This window comes from Triticum urartu, chromosome 2A, assembly GCF_056163025.1.
Source record: "Triticum urartu cultivar PI428250 chromosome 2A, HENAU_Tu73, whole genome shotgun sequence".
NCBI classification, from domain to species: Eukaryota; Viridiplantae; Streptophyta; class Magnoliopsida; order Poales; family Poaceae; genus Triticum; species Triticum urartu.
The window spans coordinates 364632567-364645648 of NC_141874.1; positions in this window are offsets into that span (position 1 = coordinate 364632567).

The window sequence follows — 13082 nt, forward strand, 5'->3', positions numbered from 1 at the left end:
CAAGGTTGACAAATGGCAATGTTACTAGATAAAAAATGTCAATCTTTCCAGTTTGACAAATGGCAACATACCCAAAATGACAGATACAAATCTTACCCAATTGTTTCTACGTGGTTGCACACGGGTCATGCAAAACAACCGTTTGCGTTGAAGGGATGCACAAATCCTGCATTGCGAGGGAAGACCATAGCTCTCACTTTGCATATAGGTGTTCTATCTAAAACGTTTGCGATCAAGATATGCAGAAATCCTGCTCGGCACATTTTCCCTTTGCTTCCTGGGGAAGCTGTCAGTTTGCATACGGGTGTTCTAACTAAAACGTCTGCTATGAGTGTTTTATATTTAAATACCATTCACGTTTTTTCAAAAGAAAATCGTTTGATAAGTCTGTACATTAAGAGAGAAATACGCAAGTTTGTTCAAACCATATATTTCATTCAGTCACACTGTGAATTTATATTCATATGATCGAGAATTTGAGATATAGTATTAAAAGCCCAAAAAACTATTTTCGACAGCGGTGGAGGTGGCGTGCCGCACCGTCGTTGTCGTTGCCGTCCTCCGGGACGCCCTTGTTGAAGTCTTCAAGGCAACACAAAATGTTCTTCACTTGTAAATCAAACATCATGTCATCGCGCGATCGATGGGCGGGGTGCGGGAGGACGGCAACTGGCGCCGCTGAGAGGTAGCGGTCGACGGCAACGTCCCATGCCGCTGAGGGGCGCGCGCGCATGGGCATGGGCATGGGCACGGGTGCGGCGGGTGCAGCCTAATGCACGGGGACCGGCGCCGCGGTGGGTGGAGGGGCGCTCATGGGTAGGGGCGCGGCGGGTGCAGCCAAACGCACGGGGGCCGGCGCCACGGTGGGTGGAGGGACGCGCACGGGCATGGGCGTTGGCATGTACACGACCTCGCGCAGGTCCGCGGAGACCTCGCTGACGCCCGCGGCTTCCAGCTCTGCGATAGTGCTCGGCGACTAGCCCGTCAATGCTACGGGGATGGTCGCTGGGACGGGTGCAGGGATGGGAGCTGGGACGGGAGCGGAGGCAGCAACCGCCGCGGCCAGCTCGTTCTGGGCCATGTCCATGAGGCCCCATTCCTCCTTATTTTCCATATCCTCCAGCTCAGAGCCGACTTCACCAAACTAGAAGACTAGTGGCAGGTGATCATTCTGCGCCATGGCATTGGTGGACGTCTGTGTGGGGAGGGGAATGAGAGGCGAACAGTAAGGCCGCCAGTATTAAACAGCGGCTCGGGTGCCATTAATGGAGAGGAAGGCGGGCGGCCATGGAAGTCCAAGGGCTCACTTCCCAGTGAGCCTGCACAGCGTACAACTCACATGCTTCCCGATGAGCCTGCACATTGGAGGACAGCTTGCACGCCCCTTGGTCATTGACGGTGTCCTGGACTAGGGGGTACTCACCACATCGTCTCCCGATCAGTTGGATTGGGCCGAGGACCCCCATGGTCGTTTACTCATGGGCCAGTTCGGATGGCTGAAGACATATACGAGGAAGATTCCACAAGACTTGGTGATCAAGACAAGGACTCCTTCCACCGACGTATTCGACTAGGACTCTTGTTATCCTAGGCCTTTGGTATGTTATATAAGTCGTAGCCAGGCTAGTCAATAGATGATTTTGATATTATTCATCATACCCTTAGGTTTTAGACGACAACATATGATCTCGAGGTATATCAACTCCGTACTTGATACTCCATCAATATAAACAAGAGCAGGACATAGGGTTTACCTCCACCAAGAGGGCCCAAACCTGGGTAAACATCGTGTCCCCTGTCTCCTGTTACCCATCGATCCATGATACACAGCTTGGGACCCAGTACCCGAGATCTGCCGGTTTTGACACCGACAATGGTGCTTTCATTGAGAGTTCCGTTGTGTGATCGACAAAGGATCAATGGCTCACCCGCAGATCAACTGTGATGCTGGCATCTTTGTCGCCGGCTCGACTGGTCACCTTGGCTCGAGCGAGGACCACGCTCCATCATCGATCATCATGTTCAGACGGGGGGCCTTCATCAACATCAACTCTGATCTCTATCAAGATCATGGAGGAATCATCCATGGAGCTCGAGGGCTCAACGTCAACATTGCCCTCGGGCGACCGTGCTGTTTTTCTGGACATCGACCTTGTATCCGCCGCCACCGCCTCCTCACGTGTCGTTTTAACGATTGCTTCTGTGGAATTGTGCGGAATTGTGTCTACAACAACCGTTCAAAATTTCATCGAGTTCCGATGGAGGAATCTCTGGCAATCTACGATATACCGGAGCCCTATCAAATCTGGACGAGAATCTGAACGAGTTTAGGGCGTGGTCTCCAGCAGCTAGCTCGGACGTCCTTTGGAAGATCCAACTATTGATCGGCTGCGGAATTCCTATGTCTAACACCCCTCAAACTTTCAGCTCGATCCGACCGTCCAAACTCTGGAAACCTTCCGATTAGTGTGTCACTTTTCGGACATGTTTTCAGCGCAAATACGGATCCGACCAGAATTCATGTTTCTTTATGAACGTGATATTGGATAACCTATTTAAAGGAATTTTCCTTTATGGTATTGTGCGTTGTTTTTAACACGTGCCCATGAAAGTTTAAGCCTTCTTTGAGGCACTCTTCACCATCGCGCTGGTGTCACACCAGTCCGGTAACATTGCTCCACGTCCGCCGACCTGCGCTAGACAGATCATCACTTCATCAAGTCGAGCCTAACCTTATCGGATCATCAGCTCGGCAAGCCGAACAAGAGTTCGGCATCGCGAAGGATAAACCATTACCTACACCATCGCCCCATGGATTGCACGGGTCAGGCGCACCGACATCGCCGCTCGGTCACTTCATCAATCCAGCATTGACCGCATCACAAGTTATGACCAGCGTCGGCATGGCCGCACTGTTGCTTTTTCAAGCCGATGTCCATCACGCCGAACTGCTTCAACACCTCGACTGACATGGCAGCTGCAACATCTCCTTACTGACCCACTCTGTCATCTCGACTAGTCTGGGAACTTTGCTATTTCTTCATCAACATACTCCGGTGACTTTGGTGTCACCAGCCGACCAGCTTCGTCACGTTAGCTGGACTGGGGGCTTTGCCTCGGCGAGCCCACCTTTGCCAGCATCGCCATGCCGTCGCTTTATCGCCCATCAGGCAAAGGGTGTGCGGATCGACTCCCAATTTTGGAAGTAAACTTTCTTCACATTGCTACAACAGATAAACCAGGTGCTATTAATCCTAGTATTTTTTCTTGCTTGGGTTTATTTCCCCAAAGAATTATTACTCTGGTTTGTTTCATCATCTGTACACAGGTCTATCAAATGGTGGCCGCATTAACAACGGTCGCGTGGTGGTTCGGTCAGTTTCCATATATAGTTCGGCGAATGCCGCATCCAGAACTTAGACCGGCCTGCAAATTCAGGCTTGGCCACGCCTTCACCGCGTCACGCCGACGCCCTGCATCGACTAGGTGATCGACTTCGACTACGTCACGCAGTCACTTTGGCAAGCCGACGTCGTTGTCCCAATCGGCTCGTGTGATCACCTTGTTGGCCGAATCGCCATACCGGCTTGTTCGGTTGCCTCGGGGACTTTGGCATCGCTGAGAGAGCTCTACCTCATCGAGTGTTCGGCACATGGGCCATATTTCTTTTATTACTCACTTTGCGTAAATTATTAATTATGCAACAATTTTTATTATTATTCCTATTATCTCCGGCTTGCACTATTTTCTGTGCACAGGTAAAGGATCCGGGTCGGGCAGCGCTATCACCTCGGCGTACCAACGTACCACGTCACCTCGGCTGGACCGAGGGCTTCGTCATTACTTCATTAAGCCACACCGGGGACTTCGGCGTCACACTGCCGGCCTGGATTGGCCGTGCTATGTCGCCACTTTGGAGTGTCGAGCTCTTCGCTCCGCCACCTAGGGACCGGCTTGGGGGCTGGGACCTTGTCCCGCCGTAAGCTCGGGCCGTGCATCGACACTAAGCACATTAACCAGCTAAGTCGCTTCCATACTTAAAAACCTTTAGTTTTAAATTTCATTCGGTTCGACCAAGCATTATGCTTTTTTGACAAAAAGTCATTTGCGAAAAACTTTCTTTGTCAAAACCTTGTTTTTTGCAAGCAAATTCAAATACCCCGTTTACTTGGAGGCTTCCTTTATGAAGCCTTTCCTCTTGCATATGATTATACTTGTACGGCTTCGTTCCTTGTTCATGTATTACGCCACAATATGCACCATGTTGACTTAAGTGTTTCGCAAGCTGGGTTGCCTGGCTCCTGTGCTTACCCCTACGTTCCCGATTGTTCGGCTAGGCGGTAAAGGGAGCACCTCTGCGATTGTTACTACCGGGTCATCCGAGTTAGTACCTAAGACTGGGTGAAGCCGAAAGCTAGCGCTCTTATTGTTTTCAATAATGGTCGGCACACAACGGAACTGATGAGTACAAAAAATCTATTGCACAAGTCTCATAGTAACAATGAGCAACCGAAGAAAGGTATCGATGGATGTTCTATTTTCTTCGAAGATGCTTCTTACACTTCATCAGTAATATAGCATAAGTTCCCTGAGCGTGCTTTGTCTGTTACAACCTTATGGCCTGATTGCCTGGTTATCGGAAACACAATTGATGCTTTCGACAGGTGGAGTACATGACACTTTTCGGTCCTTGAACGAAGAGGGAGAAGCCGACGGTCGCTTAAGACGCGTTTAAAGTTCGGATGAACACAGATATGATATAAGTACATTGGTACATACAATCATTATACATAAAATTCTTTTACCCAAGTCACTTGGGGAATCTTAAAATTTATATGAGCTATTTTATAGTAAATGTGTTTTCTTTTTGGTCATTGCAAAGTCTTTTTCTACTGCTCCTTTTTCGACTCGAGTGTATGGTCAATAGCCGGATAGCCTGTCTTCTCTCTAAAAGGCCGCTTGAGTTTATTTCGCTAAACTAGCCTCGAAGAAGTACTCCGCCTCTGGGATAGGGAGCTAGAAGCCGTAGGCTGGCCCGCTTGAAGTGTTGAGATCGGGTGTGTCATGTTAAAGCACGGCAGAAGCACAATTTTTTTTCTTTTTTCCAATTTTCGGATTGGCACCGAACACTTGATCTTGTTCGTACGTCAAGTTTTTATTGACGTTTTTTGGGTTTTCCAAGCTTATGGCACTTTTAAACTATTTGTGTGTTTTCAGCACAAGTCTCGCAGTGCAACGTCGGACACCTTTAGAGATTCGGCAAAAACATTCTCGGATATTGCTAAATATGCATCGGTTTCGAATTGTGTCTTCGGTCAATAGTTCGGTTGCCCGGCTCCTGCGCTTTCCTCCTACGTTCCGCTTTGTTTGGCTAGGTGTGCAAAGGGAGAACCACTGCGATTGTGCTTCCAGCTCGCATGGTTAAGCACCTCAGTGGAGAAAGTAGAAAACTGACTGTCACAATAAGCGTAAACTGGTCAGCGATCCGATGACTATGTTAAATGACGGGCCGTTCATAACATTGGCCGAAGTGTTTATGGCTTGACCTCAAATGTCGCCGAACACTAACCGGGGGCTCATAGCTAGCTTCCCCCGTTTAAAGCTCCTATGACTAAGTGAAAGCTATAAAGTCTGCATATCTGATTGCCTCGTTTCCTCTAACACAACCGCCTTCAGGCACCGAGACGTCGGCTAAGGGTTGTCTTGTTATTGTGGAGACACCCTGCGTAGTATCTACAAATGGGTAGAAGCCGACGATGGGCCACTTTCAACTGATAAACGGTCGCAACAAAGTCAAAATAAACATATCATCATCATTTGTATTTAATATACAAGGGCTGCCTTCTGTAATCATCGTTATAAAGCCATACATATGCATCAATTTGACTTAAATTTTTTGCCAAGCTGGGTTGCCTGGCTCCTGTGCATACCCCTATGTTCCCGATTGTTTGGCTAGGCGGTAAAGGGAGCACCTCTATGATTGTTACTACCGGGTCATCCGAGTTAGTACCTCGGACTGGGTGAAGCCGAAAGCTAGCAATCTTAAAGGATCACATTGGTCGGCAGCGATGGAAGTAAATTTTTTGGTTCATTAATACCACAAAGTTCGGGAACTTTCCGCGAACTAAATCCTCAATACTTTCCTCCCACATTGATCGGAGGTGAGGTTTCATGATCATGATAAACATGACGACCCAAAGAAAGGAACCGATAGCGGGACTATTTTCCTTGGAAGATGTTTCTTACATTAAGTAATATAACATATCTCTCCGCGTACCTTTGTTTATAAAACCGTATGGCCGGATTGCCTTGTTTTCCATAAATCTTTGCCCTTATAAGGGCTTTATAAAGTAGGAAAAACACTCCCCGGCTTCTGGCCGAGGAGGTTGAAGCCGATGGTCGGTCAACAAAGTTTTGTACAATGCGGATCCGAGCATTAATGATGTAAAGTACTTGGATACATAGAATCATTACACATAATTTGTGATTTTACTCTGGATATTGATCCTTAATTCGGCCACCCATGCCTGCATTAAGGCTCGGGGGCTACTGGGCTTCGGGCTTATCATTTACTAATATTAAAGGGGCACATCGATCCCCTGATCTGGTGTTGCCACCCGACCAGTGTCTCGGGGGCTACTGCATTGGCAATCCAATGCAGAAAATTTAAGTGCAATATAGTTTTCGAGGAGATTATGATCCTCAGGTTGGTCGGCCGCACCCAACCTGAGTCTCGAGGACTTTGCACACCGCTTTTTGTGTCCCGAAGTATTCTGTCGAGCTAGGAGTTGATCCTCAGGCCGATTTTGCAAATCAACCTGAGTCTCAGCGGCTACTGGGATCAGCAGTCTTATGTCATCCTTCAAGTGCATCTCGGGTTTTAGACCGATACACACCTTGAAGGCTACTAGCTATATATCTCGGCAGAGAATAAATTGCACCAATCAAAAATATTAACAAAAAATAGGCCCACAGTCAGGGTGGTGCACCACCTCGGAAGCAGTCCGGCATAAAGCACGGGCGCCAGTGGCTGGCTCCATAGAGGGCATTTCTGGCATTAAGCTCGGCTAAACTCCTTCAACTTTTTTGAACCAAGGTGATCTATGAAACCTTGGATATAGTCTGGCATTGGCGCTTGGACATAGTCCGGCGTTGGAGCTCGGATACATTTCGGCATTGGAGCTCGAAAGGGGTCCGGCGTTGGTGCTCGTCTGCAAAAGATACCTCGAATATAGTTGAGCGTTGGAGCTCGGACGCAAGAGGACACTGCCGCCTGGGAACAACTTCAAACCCGAGGTGTGGCATAAAATAAACGAGGCATTGATAAAGGTCGAAGACTTAAAGGGCTCCTTGGATACCTGACGTGTGAGATCTTTAGATTTAGCTCGACAATCCTCAAGATAGAAGATGGGAAGATTTGTTGAACCACTTTTCAAGACCGACGACCGAAGACGAAGAACAGCTCGAAAGAACTGAGGAGCGTCTCCAACTTGAAGACCGGTTCAGGGGGCTACTGACGGTGTCCTGGACTAGGGGGTACTCACCACATCGTCTCCCGATCAGTTGGATTGGGCCGAGGACCCCCATGGCCGTTTACTCATGGGCCAATTCGGACGGCCGAAGACATATACGAGGAAGATTCCACAAGACTTGGTGATCAAGACAAGGACTTCTCTCCACCGACGTATTCGACTAGGACTCTTGTTATCCTAGGCCTCTGGTATGTTATATAAGCCGAGGCCAGGCTAGTCAATAGATGATTATGATATTATTCATCATACCCTTAGGTTTTAGACTACAACATATGATCTCGAGGTAGATCAACTCCATACTTGATACTCCATCAATATAAACAAGAGCAGGACGTAGGGTTTTACCTCCATCAAGAGGGCCCGAACATGCATAAACATCGTGTCCCCTGTCTCCTGTTACCCATCGATCCATGATACACAGCTTGGGACCCCCTACCCGAGATCTACCGGTTTTGGCACCAACAGTCATCCTGCGCACCGGACTTCGCTCGCACGCCTCCTGTCCAGTCAAGGTCAAGCAGCTGTCCGCACGACACCTCCTATAGCCATTAAAACAAAGCTATGTGGTGTCACGTGAATGGTTAATAGAAAGCACATGATTTGAATTATACAACCATTTGAGATATTAAAGTGGCAGCTATTTTTCAAAATGCCTTTGTTGGCTGTTATTCGAGTGCGCCTTCTCTCAAAATGGACATGAAAAATACCACAACATGTCGGGTGCCATTCCATGAAAGTGTTGGGAAACGTAGTAATTTCAAAATTTTCCTACGCACACGCAAGATCATGGTGATGCATAGCAAGGAGAGGGGAGACTATCGTCCATGTACCCTCATAGACCGTAAGCGGACGTGTTATGAGAACGCGGTTTATGTAGTCGTACGTCTTCACGATCCGACCGATCCAAGTACCGAACGCACGGCGGCTCCGAGTTGAGCACATGTTCAGCTCGATGACATCCCACGAACTCCGATCTAGCAGAGCTTCACGGGAGAGTTTCGTCAGCACGACGGTGTGATGACGGTGATGATGTTGCTACCGACCCAGGGCTTCACCTAAGCACCGCTATGATATGATCGAGGTGGATTATGGTGGAGGGGGGCACCGCACACGGCTTGGAATAATCAACTTGTGTGTTCTAGGGTGCCCCCTCCCCACGTATATAAAGGAGGGAGGGGAGGCCAGCCGGCCTCTCTAGGCACGCCAAGGGGGGAGGAATCCTCCTCCTAGTAGGAGTAGGATTTGTTCTTTCCTAGTTCTACTAGGAGGGGAAAGGAAGGAGAAGGGGAGGAGAAGGAAAGAGGGGGCGCAGCCCCTCCCCTAGTCCAATTCGGACTAGGCCCATGGGGGGCGCGCGGCCAGCCCTCGTGGCTTCTCCTCTTTTTCTCTTAAAGCCCACTAAGGCCCATATGTACTCCCGTATTCCAGTAACTCTCGGTACTCTGAAAAATACCCGGATTACTCAGAACCTTTCCGATGTCCGAATATAGCCTTCCAATATATCGATCTTTACGGTTCGATCATTTCGAGATTCCTCGTCATGTCCCTGATCTCACCCGGGACTCCGAACAACCTTCGGTACATCAAAACACATAACTCATAATACAAATCGTCATCGAACATTAAGCGTGCGGACCCTACGGGTTCGAGAACTATGTAGACATGACCGGGACTCATCTCCGGTCAGTAACCAATAGCAGAACCTGGATGCTCATATTGGCTCCTACATATTCTACGAAGATCTTTATCGGTCAAACCGCATAACGGTATACGTTGTTCCCTTTATCATCGGTATGTTACTTGCCCGAGATTCGATCGTCGGTATCTCAATACCTAGTTCAATCTTGTTACTGGGAAGTATCTTTATTCATTTCATAATGCATCATCCCGCAACAAACTCATTAGTCACATTGCTTGCAAGGCTTATAGTGATGTGCATTACTGAGAGGGCCCAGAGATACCTCTCCGACAATCGGAGTGACAAATCCTAATCTCGATCTATGCCAACTCAACAAGTACCATCGGAGACACCTGTAGAGCACCTTTATAATCACCCAGTTACGTTGTGACGTTTGGTAGCACACAAAGTGTTCCTCCGGTATTCGGGAGTTGCATAATCTCATAGTCAGAGGAACATGTATAAGTCATGAAGAAAGCAGTAGCAACAAACTAAACGATCAGCGTGCTAAGCTAACGGAATTGGTCAAGTCAATCACATCATTCTCTAACGATGTGATCCCGTTAATCAAATGACAACTCATGTCTATGGCTAGGAAACTTAACCATCTTTGATTCAACGAGCTAGTCAAGTAGAGGCATACTAGTGACACTCTGTTTGTCTATGTATTCACACATGTACTAAGTTTCCGGTTAATACAATTCTAGCATGAATAATAAACATTTATCATGATATAAGGAAATAGATAATAACTTTATTATTGCCTTTAGGGCATATTTCCTTCAGTCTCCCACTTGCACTAGAGTCAATAATCTAGTTCACATCTTTATGTGATTAGTTCACATCTCCATGTGACTAATACCCAAAGGGTTTACTAGAGTCAATAATCTAGTTCACATCGCTATGTGATTAACACCCAAAGAGTGATCATGTTTTGCTTGTGAAAGAAGTTTAGCCTACGGGTCCGCAACATTTAGATCCATATGTATTTCGCAAATTTCTGTGTCTACAATGCTCTGCGTGGAGGTACTCTAGCTAATTGCTCCCACTTTCAATATGTATCCAGATCAAGACTTAGAGTCATCTAGATCAATTTAAAAAGCTTGCATCGACGTAACTCTTTACGACGAACTCTTTTATCACCTCCATAACCGAGAAATATCTCCTTAGTCCTCTAAGGATAATTTTGACCGTTGTCCAGTGATCTACTCCTAGATCACTATTATACTCCCTTACCAAAAAGATGCTAAGGTATACAATAGGACTGGTAAATAGCATAGCATACTTTATAGATCCTATGACTAAGGCATAGGGAATGACTTCTCATTCTCTTTCTATTTTCTGCTGTGGTCTGGTTTTGAGTCTTTACTCAACTTCACACCTTGCAACACAAGCAAGAACTCCTTTGACTGTTCCATTTTGAACTACTTCAAAATCTTATCAAGGTATGTACTCATTGAAAAGACTTATCAAGCGTCTTAATCTATCTCTATAGATCTTGATGCTCAATGTGTAAGCAACTTCATCGAGGTGTTTCTTTGAAAAACTCTTTTCAAACACTCCTTTATGCTTTCCAGGAAATTCTACATTATTTCCGATCAACAATATGTCATTCACATATACTTATCAGAAATGTTGTAGTGCTCCCACTCACTTTCTTGTAAATACAGGCTTCACCGCAAGTCTGTATAAAACCATATGCTTTGATCACTTTATCAAAGCATATATTCCAACTCTGAGATGCTTGCACCAGTCCATAGATGGACCGCTGGAGCTTGCTCACTTTGTTAGCACCTTTAGGATCGACAAAACCTTTTGGTTGCATCATATACAACTCTTCTTTATCAAAGGATGTTTCCTCATCTGAAGAAGAATTTGACTGCAGTTCCAAGGATCCTGAAGACATTGGAAAGGAGCTTGCCATGCTCGTAAAGAAGTACCAAAGGTTCACTAGGAAAAAAGGCTCCAGACAGTCTTCAAGATCCAGCTCAAGAAATGATGAAGCCTCCTCCCGTGACTACAAGAAGAGAACGTGTCACAAGTGCAAGAAACCTGGTCACTACATCTGTGAATGTCCTCAATGGGACAATGAGAACACCAACAAGAAGAAGAGCAAGTAATATGATTCCGATGACAAGAAGAAGAAGAAGAAATCCTCAAAGTCTTCTTCTAAGTCTTCGTCAAAGTCTTCATCACACAAGAAGAGCTCATCTAGCAAGGGTTGTGCATTTGTTGGCAAGGAAATGGATTCAAAGGAGGAGTCTGCATCTGAGGAGGCGGAGATGGAGTCTGAAGAGGAATCTGATTCAGGCGTGGCAAGCCTGGCTTTAGCTTCAGCATATGTCGCCAAGTCCATCTTCAACACTGAAGACGATGGCCTCTTCACCAACGCTGATGCTAACGAAGATGACTCTGCACCCACCTACTGCTTCATGGCACGTGGTGCCAAGGTAAACTCACGCGATGCTCACTATCAAACATCCAGTGAAGATGACTCTGAATGTAAATCAAAACCTAGCTACAAAACACTTGCTAAAATTGCAACATAGCAACAGACTGCTATGGAACATATTCAAAAATTATTAGAAAAAAGCGATGACCTGTTGGACGCGGAAATGACTCGAACTCAGTCCTTAATTGAAGACATTAAAAATCTTCATGTTAAGTACGAAGAACTTGAAATTCGTCATGAAACGCTCTCAACTACTCATGAAAAGCTCTCCTACGATTATCTTCAAAGGAAGCAAGAACTTGAGAACTTGAGAGCGGCTCATGAAGATCTTCAAAAAGAGAATGAGTCACTTCATGCTCAACAGATCAGTCCCGCTCAGGAAGGATTGGAACCACCATGTCTAAAATGCCTTGAGCATGATAATGCTACTTCTGTTGTTGGATGTTCTACCGCTACTAAAATTGCAATATCTTCAACTGCCGATGTGGTAACTAATCCCTCTACTGAGGATACCACTACTATTCCTGATGAGAATGCCAGTTTGAAGACATTGCTTGAGACAGGAATGTACAAGAGTCTCAAAGGGCATCAGACACTATGTGATGTCCTCAAGAAACAGATTTTGAACCAAAACCCTAGGAAAGAGGGTGTTGGGTTCAAGAGGAAAATGAATGTTGATGGTTCTTACTGGAAGCCTGAGCAGTACCCCAAAACCACATGGGTTGCTGCAAAGGGACCTTCAATGGATCCATCTACCTTATCTGGCTTCACTTGTGCTAACCCGATTATTATTGATGAATCCTTTGATGCAAACTATAAACTGTTTAAGAATCAGAATGGTGAAGTGTTTGCGAGGTATATTGGTACTAACTTTAGGAATGGACCACCTTTGAAGAAGATCTGGGTGCCCAAGAGTTGTCTTGAAAATCTTCAGGTGAATGTCATCATGACACCACCTGGGAAGAAGACAAACCCCAGACCAAAGGCTTCACATGGTCCAAAGGCTTCATACAGACAGAGGACTCATCAGAGTCATCCTAACACAAATGTTTTGCAGGGAAACCATACTCAGGCCTATGAATATGAGCGTTTTTCATCAAACTGCCATGTTCATAAGACCAAGAACTACTCTGCTTATTCTTATGAATATTATTCACCTCCTGCAAGACTATTTGCTAGGGCTCCAAAGCCAAAGTTCTCAGATGCTGCACTTAGACTCATTGCTTCGAAGCCAGCCCTGAAGATGTGGGTGGTTAAGAAAAATTAACTCTCTTTTGCAGGGAAAGGTCTCCAGCCGGAAATCAAAGGCGTCAGATACTATTGTTGGGGACCTAAAACATCTTGTGGGGCGCAAGATAAAATGCCCAAATGGTCTTATTATGTATTTTGTTCCTGAGTCGCTTTCCATTTATCCTATCAG